Raw genomic sequence first — 16,346 nt, forward strand, 5'->3', positions numbered from 1 at the left:
TATTCTCCTGCTTTCTCCCCATAACCTTTGACTAATCAAGAACCTATCAACCCCTACTTTAAAGATACTCAGTGACTTGGCCTCCACAGCTATCCATGGCAATGAATTCCACTGATTCACCACTTTCTGGCTAAAGAAATTCCTCCACAACTCTGTTCCATGTCCCTCTGTGCTGAGGCTCTGCCTTCTGGTCCTAGACTCACCCACTACAGGAAACTTCTCACCACATCCACTCTATTGAGGCCTTTCAATATTCGATAGATTTCAAGGAGATCCCACATCCCACCTTGCATCCCTCCCCCCACCATTCTTCTAACCTCCAGTGAGCACAGGCCCAGAGCCATTCCTCATATTTTATCCCTTTCATTCCTGAGATTTTCTCACGAACCTCCTCTGGACCCTCTCCAATGTCAACAATCCTTTTTAACATACGGAGCCCAAAGCTGTTCACAATTGTCTAAATATGGTCTCAACAATGCCTTACAAGGCGTCAGCATTACATCCTTGCTTTTATATTCTAGCCCTCTCAAATTAATGCTAACATTGCATTCGCATTCCTTACCACTGACTCAAGCTGAAATTAGCCGAGGCCTCCCAAATCCCTTTCCATCTCTGGCTTCTGAATTTTCTCCCCATTTAGAAAACAGCCTACATCTTTATTCCTTCTACCAATGTGCACGAACATGCACTTCCCTATACTACATTCCATCTGCCACTTCTTTGCACATTCTTCCAATCTGTTTAAGGCCTTCTGCAGACTCCCTCCTCCTCAACACAACCAGCCTCTCTACCTATCTTTTTATCATCTGCAAACTTAACACAAAGCCATCAATCCCATCATCCAAGTACCAACTCAGCAAAACATCACTGGTCGCTGGCAGCCAACCAGAATAGGTCGCCGTATCTAGGTGACTGATCTACCTTCAGATCTTTCAGGTCCCCAAGCACCTTCTCCTTAGAGACAGCAACAACATTCACTTCTGCCCCGACTCATGAATTTCTATCGTACTGCTAGTGTCCTCCACAGTGAATACTCAGGCAAAATATTTATTAAGTTTGGCTGAAATTTCTTTATATCCAAATACTATCTCTCCAGAGTTATTTTCCAATGGTCCAGTATCCACTTTCACCTCTCTTTTACTCTTTATATATCTGAAATATCCTTTGGTATTCTCTTTGATATTATTACTTCATATTTCATCATTTCTCTCATGAGACTTTTTTTTAAAGTTTCCTTCACTTGGCTTTGAAAGCTTCCCAATCCTCTAACTTCCCACAAATTTTTGTGGTATTATATGCACTCTCTTTTCCTCAACCTCCCTTTAGAATACTTCTTCATCTTTGGGATGTATCTATCCCGTGCCTTCCAAACTGCCCAAGAAAATCTAAGCCACTGCTGTTCTGCTATCATCCATGCTAGTGTCCCCTTTCAATGAACTTTGACCAGCTCCTCTCAATTCCCTTTACTCTACTGGAACACTGAAACATCTAACTGTATCTTCTCCCTCTCAAATTGCAGGGTGAATTCTATCATATTATGTTCATTGCCTCCTAAGGGTTCCTTTACTTTAAGCTCCCTAAACAAATCTGGTTCATTATACAGCACTCAATTCAAAACTGCCCTTCTCCTAGTGCACTCAACCGCAAGCTGTTCTAAAAAGCCATCTTGCAGGTATTCTATAAATTCCCTCTTGGGATCCAGCACCAAACCTGACTTTCCCAACCTACCTGTGTATTGAAATTCCCCCTTGACTATTCTTACATTGCCCTTTTTACATACCTTTTCGATCTCCCATTGTAATTGGTATCCCACATCCTGGCTATTGATCGAAAGCCTAAATATAACCCCACATCAGGGTCCTTTTACCAAAGGAATTCCTTAAATCTAGACACAAAGATTCTACATCTTCCAATCCTATGTCATCTGTTTCTATGGATTTCATTTCATTTTTTAACCAAAAGAGCCACCCCCTCTCCTCTGCCTACCTGCCTGTTCTTTCAATACAAAGGGTACCCATGGATGTTAAGCTCCCAACTATGATCCTTTTTCAGCCATGACTCAGTGATGCCAACTGCATCATCCCTGCCAACTTCTAACTATGTTACAAGATCATCCACATTATTCCATATGCTCCTGCATTAAAATATAACACCTTCAGTCACCCTATTCAATTTTGCACACGTTACACTTCAATTCATCCCATTGACTGGAACTTTGCCCTATTATCTGCCTGTCTTTCCTCACAGACTTACTACATTATGTAGCTACTTATATACCTCAGCCCCATCACTCCAGTTCTCATCCCCCTGCCAAATTAGTTTAAACCCTCCTAACAGCTCTGGCAACTGTTATGGTACAACCCAACCAATTTGTACAGGCTGCACTGTCGAAAGGTTCACTACCAAGAATGGGCAATTAATGCTGACCTTAACATCAGTAGATCATCACTAACAGAAAAACAATTAAGCACTTTGAGGCCATGTCACCTAGCTAGTAATCCTCCCATTTATTCAAAACTAGATACAGAGCAATCTCCATGCTACAGCACAGTTAAAAGAAATTTACCCCTATAAAATTCACAACTCACTTCTAAAAGATATGAGATACTGAATTTTAAGAATCACTTTCACGATCTTAAGGAGAGGCAAATTATAACAGGTATGCAAAAATGTTTGAACAAGGAAATTTACTAAATGCTCAACTGGATTTTGTTACTGCAGAATATACTGTTGCTGAGATACCCTGTAATCCTAACATGCGGCCATGAGCAAGGAACCTAAGAGATGATACATTTCGAATTTTCCTACAAAAACTCCTGGCATGTTTTCTCAGGAAAAGAAAACAGTAGCATTAATTGGAGTGCTGTGTCCTACTTGGAGTATTGTGTTCAGTTCTGGTCACCTCACTACAGGAACGTTGTGGATACTACATAGAAGAGATGTAAAAGGATGTTGCCTGGATTGGGGAGCATACCTTATAAGAATAGGTTGAGTGAACTTGGCCTTTTCTCCTTGGAGCAAAGGAGGATGAGAGGTGACTTGATAGAGGTATATAAGATGTTGAGAGGCATTGATTGCGTGGATAGCCAGAGGCTTTTTCCCAGGGTTGAAATGGCTAACACAGGGAGCATAGTTTTAAAGTGCTTGGAAGAAGGCACAAGGGGGATGTCAGAGGTCATCTTTTCACACAGAGAGTGGTGGGTGCGTGGAATGCACTGCCAGGTGGTAGAGAAGGATACAATAAGGTCTATTAAGAGACTCTTAGATAGGTACGTGAAAAATAGAAAAATAGAGGGCTATGCACTAGGGAAATTCTAGGCAGTTTCTAGAGTAGGTTACATGGTCGGCACAACATTGTGGGCCGAAGGCCTGTAAAGTGCTGTAGATTTTTATATTCAATGTTCTATGAATGATGCATTATTATATTCAAATTATTGAATTTAGCCATGGCAGGACAATGCATGTTGCAAACAAATGCAACATATGTGGCTGCATTGAAAAATGTCCAATTACACATTTTGAATAGTCGTTAAAGGCAGAGAGCTGAGCAACAGTTACTATTTACAACCCACAGGATAACCATCAAGGCTGATGCTCAGCATCAGATTTGTACCTTAAAAAGTTTGACATAATAAGATTCTTCTGAGCAAAAACAAGTCTCTATATTTTTGGTACAAATGACACAATGTTGTTTTGTTAATAAACTATACTGCCATACATTTTGGATTGATGAATGTTATTTTTATTATACTGTCAAAGCCATGAAAAAAACAGATTTTTCTTTAAATAAACAGAGTAACCCTACTTAAAGCTAACAGCATTTTCTCAATGGAAAAGATTTTACTTCAGTAAACAAATGAAGCTGACAACATTTCACAGCGTTAATTCTTGTCTATCCTGGATTTTACTTCCATCTTCTCCTCCCATCCCAGTCACATACTGTTTACATTTCTATGGTGTTTAAAGGCTACAGCAGAATGGCAACAAAACCACAGGCAACCATTTGCCACGAGCATCCAAACATGGGTTCAAGGTGAAGACCTTTATCAAATGCCTACCTTTAGTATTTCAACACATCAAACGCAGCAGTAAACTGGACTTTCAATTCCTCAAATTTCTGACTTCATTATTTCACCTGGTAGATTCAAAAGGCAATGAGGACAGATTGAAATTATTTGTCACTAACTTCACCAATATTAAAAATTGATAAGAAAAGTATACATTGGTTATTATTATAAACATGAGAGTCTGCAGATGCAAATTTGCTGCCCTCACGCACATCTCCAATTCCTTAACATCCATGCACACCCCATCTTCATGCCGCCTTAAGTGATAGAGTTCCTCGTCCTTACCTACCACCCCATGAGCCTCCGCTTCCAACACATCATTCTCCGCAATTTCCACCATCTTCAAAGGGATTCTACCACCAAACATTTGTTTACCTCCTCCCCACCCTTCCACTTATTACAGGGATCCCTCCATCCAGGATTCCCTTGTCCATTCGACCCTCCCCAACTTATTCCTGCAAGTGGCCAAAGTGCCCATTCACCTCCATTCAGTGCCCCAAAAGTCCTTCCAGGTGAGGCAATACCTCACCTCTGAATCTGCGAGGACATCTATTGTGTCTGGTGCTCCCAGTGCAGCCTCCTCTACATTGATAAGGCCCATCAAGAATTAGGGGACCGATTTGTTGAGCAGGTCTGCTCCATCCGCCAAAAGCAGAACTTACGGAGGCCAAATGTTTTAATTCCAGTTCTCATTCTTGTTCCAACATCTCAGTCCATGGCCTTCTGTTGGCCCAAGATGAGGCCACTATAAGAGTGGAAGAATGGCACGTGATATTCCATCTGGGTAGACTCCAACCTGAGGGCATGAATATCGCTTTTGCCTTCCAATATAAAAAAAATTCCCTCCCCCTCCCCTCTTCTTTTATTTCCCACTCTGGCCTCTTATCTCTTCTCACCTGCCTATCACCTCTCCCTGGGTCCACATCTCTTTCCCTCTCTCCTATCAGATTCCCTCCCATCCAGCCCTTTGTCTCTGCTACCCACCTGGCTTCACCTATCGCCTTCCAGTTATCTTCTTTCCCCTCCTCCCACCATTTTATTCTGGCATCTTCCCCCTTCTTTTTGTATCCTGAAGAATCGGACCAAAACACCAACTGTTCATTCACTTCCTTAGATGTTGTCTGACCTGAAGAGCTCCTCCATTTTGTGTGTTTGTGCATTGGTTATTATTATGCTAAGTTAAGGTTATCTAACTGACATTCCTCCAGATATTGGGCCATAAAGGATGGAATACCAACAAAAAGACCTTTAATAAGAATTAGATTCATTCCTTCACTTGGCGGGTGTCACGAATAAACAGCAACTTTTTCTACATTTTCATAATGCAAAACAGCAATAACCAGAACAAACAGCATTCACACCCACAATATACAACAAAGCAAGCTGTGTCCAGGTATTTATAAATCAAATAGCGCCACAATAACCTGATATAGTAATTCAACTGTACTTACTTTCATAGGCAAGGGTAATCTCTGTGGCTGAAGCTAGGACATCCTATTTTAACAGCAGTTTTCCTTAATATCACTAATCAAGTATTTTTGCCACTTTTCATTCCCAGAGCCATTTGAACTTTGAACGTCAACCTTGATCTGACTCACTAATGAGTCCTCATCTGACTTCTATCATCAGGTCTGTTGGTATACATTAACCAAATGGCTGCACTGTTCAAACTCTCACTGCTGCAATCAGGTTTCCCATCTACTTCAAAACGGCATCAATTATACTGGTGAGCTGCCTAAATGACTCATATCTACTGTGATAAAGTGCTTTGAGAGGTTGATCCTTGTTGGAATTAACTCCTGCCTGAGCAGGAGCCTGGAACTGTGGCAATCTGCTTACCTCTACAACTCTATATCACATGCAATCTTACTGGCTCGCCACTTGGCTTTGGATCACTCGAACAGCAGCAATATGTCAGTCTGCTGTTTGATTACAGCTGTGTTCAACACCATCCATTCAGTATTAATCAACAAGCCTCAGAACATATGTCCTTACATTCTTAAAATCTAGGTCTCTCTACCTCTCACTGCAACGAGATCCTTAACATCCACCTTGGGAGATCAGAGTTAGTATTGATGGGCAACACAAGTGCACATCTAGAATGCGTGCTTAGCTGCTGCTCTACTCTCAAAACTTTTTGGCTAGGCACAGCCGAAACACCATCTAAATTCACCGAAGGTACCACAATAATTGGCACAATCTCGAACAGCAACAATGAGATGTACAGGAGTAAGATGGTTAAATGGAGTCACAACCTAACCTTGAACTCAGTGTCAGTAAAACCAAGGAAATGATTGTGGACTTCAGGAAAGAGAAGTCAGGAGGACACACACTAGCCCTCATTGGGGTGTCTGCATGAACGGCTTCATGTTCTTGAGAGTCAAGACCTGAGGATCTATGCTCAACATATTGACCCAATCACAAAGGCATGGCAGAAGCTCCATTCCATTAGGAGTTTGAGAAGATTTGCAATTTCACTGAAGTCTGTTGGAAATTTCTACAGAAATACATGGACAGCATTCTGACTGGTTCCATCACCAGTCCATAGAGACTCCAAAGCACAGGATCAAATGAGCATGCAGAGGATTGTAGACTCAGCCAGTTCCATCATGGACACCATCGAGGGCACCTCCAAAAATGTAGTGCCTCGAGGTGGCACCCATCATTAATGACCCTGCCATCCAGAGCATGCCCTCGTCTCATTATTACCATTAGTGAGCAAGTACAGGAGCCGGAAGATGCATATTCAGCATTTTAGGAGCAGCTCCTTCCCCTCGTCATCAGATTTCTAAATAGTTTATAAACCTGTGAACACCACCTCATTATTCCTCTTTTGCATTATTTATTTATTATTGTATATCACTGGATTTTTTTTATTTCTTGCACTGTACTTCTGCCACAAAACAACAAATGTCGGTGACAATAAACCCAATTCTTATATATTTTACAAAGAGAGAATCTGCGAATGTTGGAAATCCAAACACACACAAAATGCTGGAGGAACTCAGCAGGTCAGGCAGCATCTATGGAATCTCAAATGTTAACTTTGGCCAAGGGCAAAAAAACTTTGTGAAGCCCTCCATTTCAAGCAGAGGATTTACCAAATGAGACCAACTTTATTCCATAAATAAAGGTAAAGTACTTAATTGAACATTATCGAGCAGTGCTTATGAAGTATTTTGAAATATGTCATATTGGTGACCAGCCAGCAAAGTGCACTTAAGAAACAGGAAGATAAAACAGACGAGTAACACAGATACTCCAATGGTACATACTGCACATCATTAGCAGCACTTTACATTCCATGCTTCTGCCATGTTAAAATTTCCTTAAAATACAATGAATTCCAGTTAATTGGGACAGATTGGGATCAGTACATTTTGACCCAATTAAACAGCCATCCCGATTTCTAATTTCATGGAAATTGTTACAAAGACAAACTACCATTTAACTGAGTAACAATTTGTGTATTTAAATGAAATACAGTTCAAATTAGAACTCTATCAATAATACTATAGAACTATAAAACATTATTAGTTCCTAATAGCTATAGATGGAGGAATTCATCCAGTGTACTGTCGCGTTCTACTGATTAATTGTAAATAAAGTCAGCACAGACACCTAGTGCAGATAATAGTTTGCTTTTATACCATGTTTTCAATTATTGTATCCTCCAAATCATCATTTTCATTGTAACATTCAAAATGATTGTCAGTACCTTCAAATTCTTCATAGGTCCTAACTTGTGGAAGTGGTGAAATTGTTTCTGGCTTCTCCAAGCCTGAATGCTTAAAACCAGAGAGCACAACAATTCTGAATTGTCTTGCTGCTTCTTTCTTGCCAACTGTCAATGACAAAATCACTGCTTTTTGAACTCAAATGCACGTAACTGACAAAACTTGAAGAATGTTTACTCTAAGCACAGTGTAATGTCAAGCAGCCACACAAATTCACATGGCTGATGCTAGTCAGAAGGCGTTTGGCAATATTCTCCTGACCCAATTAAGTGGCATACTATCCTAAATAAATGAGGGGAATCCTGGATATTTTCTCAGTTAGTTTTTGTTCTATAAGAGTTGTCAAATAAATGGGCACCCTGATTAACCTATGGCCCAATTAAACTGGGATCCTCTGAACTTCTGACTGAATGAAGAAAATCTTCACATCCAATATTCTCAGAACCACATATATATAAATATAAATCATGCATTGACCTATAGTTTAATATATCAATAAAGTCTTTGGTTCATCTATCCTCTCCAATAATAACCTTTAATTCAAAATTACCCCTCCAAGGGCTCTCAATATCAATGCTTCTCAACTCCACTCCTATTTTCTCATTTGAACTCCTCTTGTATCTTTAACCTACTCAAAGTGCAAGGCTGCCCAGGTTAGTTATGACAGCATCTCAGAAATAGAAGCTAAAATAGATCATATCACCAACCACCCAATTAGAATCCTGTTTGATCTCTTATCTTACCACCACCCTCCTGCAGTAATTCCATACAACTCAATTCCCTTAACATCCAAAATGTATCGATGTATCATCAATCAATGTTATGATCTGATGCAAACAGTGAGGGAAGAAAAGGAGGAAACTGTCAGAAAAGAATTAATTGATGGCAAGAAGAAGAAATTTGGTGAAGAATATGATAGTAGTATTAAATAAATAGAATGAGGGGAACATATTGTGCTAATTAGTGGATTCATGAACAAGGAAAGGCTCCCAGGGTGATTCCATCATGACTGACTGGCAGTGGTCAATGAAAGGCAGCATTTCACAGCTGAAGAAAAGATTCACTCAGTCAGCCTGGAGCCAGTGAATTATGGAAATACTTGTCAATGAGGCAGACTCATGCATAGATTGATCAGAAAACTTCATTCCATTTTTTAATTTGTAAGCATCATTCCAAAATGGTGGCTGTATACATCACTGGCCGATACACAAGGCCTCATATTTATGATAATTGTCCACAAAGTTGGATGATTAGTAATAATTGCTTCTTTCGCTTGTGCAGATACTGCTTCAGCAACAAGTCATCAAGTTCTGTATCAGTATCATCCCATCTGATTTGTTGGAGTTTGCCTCTTCCAATTTTCTCCTGTGCCCCAAGGAGGGAACTGTGTGTTCTCTGCAAAAAGAACCACAGCAATTTCAATGCCGACAAATCCCCATCAGGCGAAGCTGCAAAAGCATTAACACGAAAAGCATGCTCCAAAACTTAGTGAAAAGAAATTCTATTTAAATGTAGTCAAATTACAAATACCAGCAAATAGGTTTATTAAAGATTTATGAGACATCAGTGGTCTCACCCTCTGTCTCAGATTTGCTTGATGGTTATGGTGCCCCGAAGCCCCAGAACAATATACTAAAACATGTTACCTTATCCCTTACTGGTTCTGCTGGTTTAGAACACAGAACAGTACAGCACTGGAACAGGCTCTTCGGCCACAACCTTGTGCCGAACCAATTAAATAAGAAATCAAATAGCCCAGCTAAACTAATCTCTACACAATGTCCATGCTCTTCCATTGTCCTCATATTCATGTGCCTGTTCTAAAAGTCCATAATGTATCTGCCTCTACCCACATCCCAAGAAATGTACTCGAGCCACCCATAACTCTCACCCCTCACATCTCCTCTGAAATTACCCATCACCTTAAGTGCATACTCTCTGGTACTAGACCCTGGAAAAAAGATACTGTCACCTGTGTCTATGCAGCTCATAATCTTATCAATCTCCATCAGATCTCCCCTCACCCTCTGCCACTCCAAGGAAAACCTCGTTATTGCAGATGCCTCTAATTGAGGCAGCATCCTGATAAACCTCTTCAACACCCTCTCCAAAGCCTTGAGATCCTTCCTATAATGGGGTGACCAGAACCGTATGCAACAGTCCAGATGCAGCCCAATTTGTTGTAAAAGCTGCAACAAAACTTCCTGACTTTTGAACTCAACGCCTTGACTAATAAATGCAGGCATGCCATATGCCTTCTGAACCACCTGATCAACTTATGTAGTCACTTTCAAGGAGCTATGGATTTAACCCCAATATCTCTCTGCTCAACACTGTTAACAGTCTTTCGCTTTACATTTAACTTACCAAAGTGCGACACTTCACATTTGGCCGAGTAAAACTCCATCTGCTATTTCTCCACCGATCTATAGCGTGCTGTATTCTTTGCCAGTCCTCTACGTCATTCACAACACCCTCAATCTTTGCATCACCTGAAAACTTGCTCACCAACCCATCTACTTTTTCATCCAGGGCATTTATATTCATCACAAACAGCAGAGGTTCCAGTACAGATCCCCGCAGAACACCACGAATCACAGGCCTCTAGCTTCAATTGCTACCCGTGTCTTCCATGGGCAAGCCAGTTTTGAACCCACATGGCCAATTCATCATAGATCCCATCATCTTAATCTTATGGATGAGCATCTCATCCATAAAATCAATGTACACAACAGCTACACTTTTACCTTCATCAATCACCCGTCAAAAAATTTAATCAAGTTAGTAGGACATGACTGGCCCCACACCAAGCTATGCTGGCTCTCCCTAATTAGGCCATACTTTTTCAAAAGTTCATTTTATTTATTCTATTTAGCGATACAACATGGAGTAGGCCGCTCTATCTAGCAATACAACACTGAGTAGACCCTTCTGGCCCTTTGACCACACCACCCCAGCAACCCCCGACAGACCCAATTAACCTTAACCTAATCATAGGACAACTTACAATCACCAATTCATCTACCCAATACATCTTTGGACTGTGGGTGGAAACCGGAGGACCCAGAGAAAACCCAAGCATTCCATGGAATAGTGGAAGGCTTAATATCCTGACTGTAAGTATGCAGTTATTGTTTAACAGAATGTTAAAATAATTTGGATACAAAAACTATATTACTTAAATCTAATTTTAATCATATAGTTATTAGATTTAACTATGCTGAAACATTCTGAGATTCCAAATTTCTTTCAAATTTCTTAGTAGCAAGAGAACAGTTAAATGAAATGGTTCATTTTACTGTAAGGGAAAAAACACATGTTGGATCTGTCAGAGGCATGATGAATTGTGATTTACCGCTACTTCATGGTTGGACTGAATGGCTCAATGGGTACTTATTAGAAATCAAACATCAGGTTAGAATCCTGAACAGAATCAGCATACTTACAGTCAGAAGTCATAAGCAACACAACTACCATTTCCCCCACTTTCACATCAATGATTGAGGACAAAAAAAATCAACGACATGGCTTCCAAATGCTACCATCTTCAAAGGAAATATGTTATCGGTGAATTAATATTCAAAACTAATGTATTTTGAATAGCAGTATGATAGCTCATCCTTAAAGCAGCACATTAAAGCTTTTAAATTTACATTCAAAGCTTTAACATTTTAAATAATGTTTTATGCTACTACACAAATTGTAAGTTTGTCAAAATAAAACTAAGACAAACAATAAACACAAAAGATTCTGCAGATGCTGGAAATCCAGAATAACATATAAAATGCTGAACGAACTCAGCAGGTCAGGCAGCACCAATGGAAAGGAATCAACAATTGGCATTTCAGGCCAAGACCCATCAACAGCTCTGGAAAGGAAGGGGCAAGAAGCCAGAACAAGAGGCGAGGGGAGGGGGGAAATGAAGTGAGAAGTTGGGAGATAAATAGTAAAAGGGCAAAAGACAGAATATGAAGTATTCCTCTTCCAACCTGAGAGTGGCCTCACCAAGGCAGTAGAGGATACCATGGACCAACATGTCAGAAAGGGAATGGGTATTGACATTAGAATGGTTGGCTAACAGAAAATCTTGCTTTTAGCAAATAGAGTGTTACTCGACAAAGCCGTTCTTCAATCCACATTAGTTTTCATCATGTATACTGGATGACCCCAACAGATTCACAGATGAAGTATTGCCTCACCTGGAAGAACAGTTTGGGACCCTGAATGGAGATGAGGGAGAAGCTGAATGGACAAGTGTGTCACTTCATCAACTTGCAGCACTGAGATAAGAGACTGGCATTTTTAAAGGTGATAGGGTGGTAGGAAGTATAATTATATAAGTATAAAAGCTCTGAGATTGACTAGGTTTATACAAAATATCAGTGGATAGTTTATCTCTAGAGATGGAGAAAGACAGATTGGGAATTTAAGGGCAGGAGGGAAGTTGGAGGCAAAGTTGATGAAAGTGACAAGCTCAACATGGGTGCATGAAGCAGCACCAATGCAGTCATCAACTGAGCACAGAAAGAGTAGAGAAGCATTACTAGCAAAGGCTTGGAACATGGACCATTCCACACAACCAGTGAAAAGCCAGGCATAGCTGTGGCCCATGCAGATGTCAATAACAACACCTTGGAACAAAGAAATCACTTCCCTCTTGTTTGTGAACACACTAATTTAAATCCAAAGGCTAGTGACTTACAAAACAGCAAATATTCAGCACTGGTAATTTATATGCCTAACCTACATAACTAGAAAAAATATAAAAGCTACATGCAGTTGCAAACTGTTCACTTCTGAAAGGAGAAGTTGAGAGGCCACGTGCTAGTTCTCATCAGTAGATCAGAGTTGGAGGGAATAAGCAGCTCCAAGTTTGTGGATGTTAACATGTCAGATGATCTGTGTTGGGCCAAGCACACAGAAGCAACCACAAAGCAAGAAATTTCCCCCCTCCCCCAATGATCTCACCTTCACCTGGCCTCAGCTATCACCTTCTACTTTCTTGGAAGTTCGCACAGATTTTGTATGTCTTCTGAAACTTTGACAAACTTCTATAAATGCACTTCGGAGACTATTCTGACTGGTTGCATTCAAGACCAGGTATGGAAACAGCAATGCCCAGGAATGGAAAGGTGTATAGGAAGTGGTGGATACAGCTCAGGATATCACAGGGAAAGCCCTCCCCACTATTGAGCATGTTTATAAAGAGCACTGCCACAAGAAAGCAACATCCATTATCAAGGACTCTCACGTTCCAGGCCACACTCTCTTCTCGTTTCTACCATCAGGCAGGAGGTACAGGTGCCTTAGGTCCCACACCACCAGGTTCAGGAACAGTTATTAGCTTTCAACTATTCAGCTCCTGAACCAGCGTAGATAACTTTACTCAGCTCAACTCCGACTCTGCAACCTACAGAATCACTTTCAAGGACTCTACAAACCATGTCTCAGTCTCATTCATTTATTTTAATTTGCACAATTTGACTTATTTTGAACATTGGTTATTTGTCAGTCTTTGTTTATATATAGTTTTTCATGAGTTCTATTGTATTTCTTCATTTTCCTGCAAAAAAATGAATCTCATATGGTGACATATACATTCAATAAGAAATTTACTTTGAACTTTGAGGATTTCGCCTATCACCAAATATTCTAACAAATATCTACTGTTGAAGGCTTTCTGACTGTTTGTATCACAGTTTGGTATGGCAATTCCAACATACAGCAACACAGGAGGCTACCAAGAGTCGTGGGCATCATGACAAGGCCCTCCCCACCACTGACAGAATCTTTGAGATGTGCTGCCTGAGGAAGGTGGCAGCAATTATCAAGGACCTCCATCCATCACCCAGATCTCACCACAAGCAGGAGACTTGTCCCACATCACCACTTTCCTACAGCTATATGAGTCTTGGATCAACCTCTCCAATCTTAATCCCACTTGTGCAACATTACCTCTTCAAATACTATGGACTTGTCTTTATTTTTATAATACTATGGACTTGTCTTTATTTACTGTCCTGAGTAGTTTATTTGGTGATGCCTGAACCGACGTGCCCTGATATGGTTCAAAGTAATTTTTTGATTGTATCAATACCTTACCATATTCAAGGACATGGCAATAAACTCACTTAACTTAAAGTTAAAAGTTTTATTCAAGTTTTATTGACTTCTGTCAATAAATCTCAAATCTAAATCTTAACATTAAAACCTTGTCAGAAAACAATTTCACCATATACTTAAACAATTAAGTTATGAGAATAAGCAGACCTGAGGCAAGAAGGAGAGCATTCTGGAGTTGAGCTGAGCCAGGGAATGAAGTGACAAGTTGATTCTTCTAAGTCAGGCAGAACTAAGGGAACAGAAAGTGAAATCTATGTTATAAGTAAAATTCTATTGTCCCTCAATAAAGTGGAGATTAAGGAATTCATATAAAATATTGTGCTCATTACAAACACACTAAGTTTATTCTAAATTAAACACATTATGTTAGATAATGCTTCACACATGCAAAAACACTAACATGTTAGTTTAATAAAAGGCGACAAACACATCGCCCATTGGCTATAACTGGAATATTTTGCTTTTGCCAGTTTTATAAAAGCAGGAATTTAATGCGTCATGAATTAATGCAACGTGCAAGTTAAGGGAAGGTCTAAAAACGGTACCAACTGTGTAAATTCCTTATCGGGAGACCAAAACTAAGGGACGACAGCAGGCACATTGCAGGGAATGCCAGCAGTGCACTTTTACCAGTAACTTATCAGGAAATGCACACTCCGAGATGCACCTGAGGGTCACAGATCATGAACAAGCTATAACTTCCAGAGCAGGACTGTCAGTGCAAAGTGTACGTAAAGAATCAGCGCTAGGACTCATTCGCCAGCATATTTTTTTCATTTTTATTGCTGTTGCGGGGTGGGGGGGGGGGGTCACGGTTCTCCAGATCCTACACTCGACTCAAAAGAGATCCCAAAACATCATTCTGCTTCCCCGTTTCACTTGCATTGCTACGTGCGGCTCCAGCAGCCCCCTCCCCTCCCCCGATAACACCGCGCCGGTCCAGCAGCCCCCCCCCCCCCGATAACACCGCGCCGGTCCAGCAGCCCCCCTCCCGATAACACCGCGCCGGTCCAGCAGCCCCCCCCCCCCGATAACACCGCGCCAGTCCAGCAGCCCCCCCCCCCCCGATAACACCGCGCCGGTCCAGCAGCCCCCCCCCCCCGATAACACCGCGCCGGTCCAGCAGCCCCCCCCCGATAACACCGCGCCGGTCCAGCAGCCCCCCCCCCCCCCGATAACACCGCGCCGGTCCAGCAGCCCCCTCCCCCGATAACACCGCGCCGGTCCAGCAGCCCCCCCCCCCCCCAATAACACCGCGCCGGTCCAGCAGCCCCCCCCCCCCCCCGATAACACCGCGCCGGTCCAGCAGCCCCCCCCCTCCCCTCCACTTACAATCCGCCACGCCGCTTCCCGTCGCCGGTTGGTTAGTGTAAACGCCCGTCAAAGAATGTGCCGCACTTGCAAGAGGCGCCTTCAGCCTATCGAATCTCGACAGCGCCGTCCACCGGCATTCTGCGCACATCAAACCCAACCTCTTGACTTCGGTCCAATCTGGCTCCCGAACGGGGCAGTTCCGAGCACTTTTCTGGCGACACTGGATTCCTGATGCAGGCTTTCAGTCCGAAATGTCAACGCCCCTTTGCCCCACGGACTTTGCTCCCCTCCCCCGACTTCCCCTAGCTTTAGCAGTTTGTTTCTTTTGCAATAAATGTTTGATTTGTGTTACTTTTCTTTGCATTCACCTGTTTCTGTGAACACAAATTCAGTAAATCCGACACTCCAAGCCAGTCGAGTTAAACTGGGATAAAATCCCCAGTACATTATTTGGTTCCTGTATTGATGTTCCCAGTAGAATGTATCATGGCTCCAAGCAACAAAGAGTAATACCTGACTTCTGGTGCTGTTTGTGTGGAGTCTACATGTTCTCTCTGTGATTCTGTGTGGTTCTCTGGTTGCTTCCAACATTCCACAGACATTCAGATTTTTAGGTTAATCAGCCATGGCAAATTGTCCCCAGCCTGCAGTAGAATATGAGGTGAGCAGATGAGTTAAGTTGATGGAAACATAGGGAAAATAAAAAATGAACTGTTCTGAATGGGTGATGATGGTGTGGGCTCAGTGGATTGAAGGGCCTATTGTATGACCATGAAATGGTGGTCTGTAGTACTGATGCACCATCAATAACTCACTCTGAGACGTAAAGGTGAGATATCGGCTTTTATTGACTGGAAGAAGGAACCAGCAGTGAGTGACCACCATACTACATCCTGGAGACAGAGAGGCCAGGCTCAGACCTCCAGCACCTTTATACAGGGGTCTGTGGGGGGAGCCACAGGAGCAGTCAGCGGGGGGGGGGGGGGGGGGGGGTGTCCAGACAGGTATATGTAGTTCACCACAAGTACATCTTCTCAAGGTGAAGTAGAGAAAGCGAGGTGACCCAAATCCCCTTACCACCTTATTTGGTATTATTGCAAATGAA

At 41.8% G+C, this 16,346-nt stretch overlaps 1 protein-coding gene across 17 annotated transcripts in view; it reads right to left on the reverse strand.

Moving 5' to 3' along the window:
* Positions 1-15,593, reverse strand: part of tpk1 (thiamin pyrophosphokinase 1) — a 364,043-nt gene extending 348,450 nt beyond the window's left edge. For 2 of the 17 annotated variants that reach the window (XM_059972408.1, XM_059972395.1), the window contains exons 1-4: positions 15,260-15,472; positions 14,075-14,156; positions 5,519-9,199; positions 4,059-4,135 (exon numbers count right to left, since the gene is read on the reverse strand). The gene's annotated coding sequence lies outside the window, so the exon portion shown is untranslated. Of the gene's footprint in view, positions 1-4,058; positions 4,136-5,518; positions 9,200-14,074; positions 14,157-14,327; positions 14,347-14,472; positions 14,733-15,259 lie in introns of those variants that run through there. The other 15 variants (XM_059972409.1, XM_059972403.1, XR_009512677.1 and 12 more) reach the window with 14 other exon arrangements.
* Positions 15,594-16,346: the final 753 nt, after the last annotated feature.

Source organism: Hypanus sabinus, chromosome 6 (assembly GCF_030144855.1).
Source record: "Hypanus sabinus isolate sHypSab1 chromosome 6, sHypSab1.hap1, whole genome shotgun sequence".
NCBI lineage: Eukaryota > Metazoa > Chordata > Chondrichthyes > Myliobatiformes > Dasyatidae > Hypanus > Hypanus sabinus.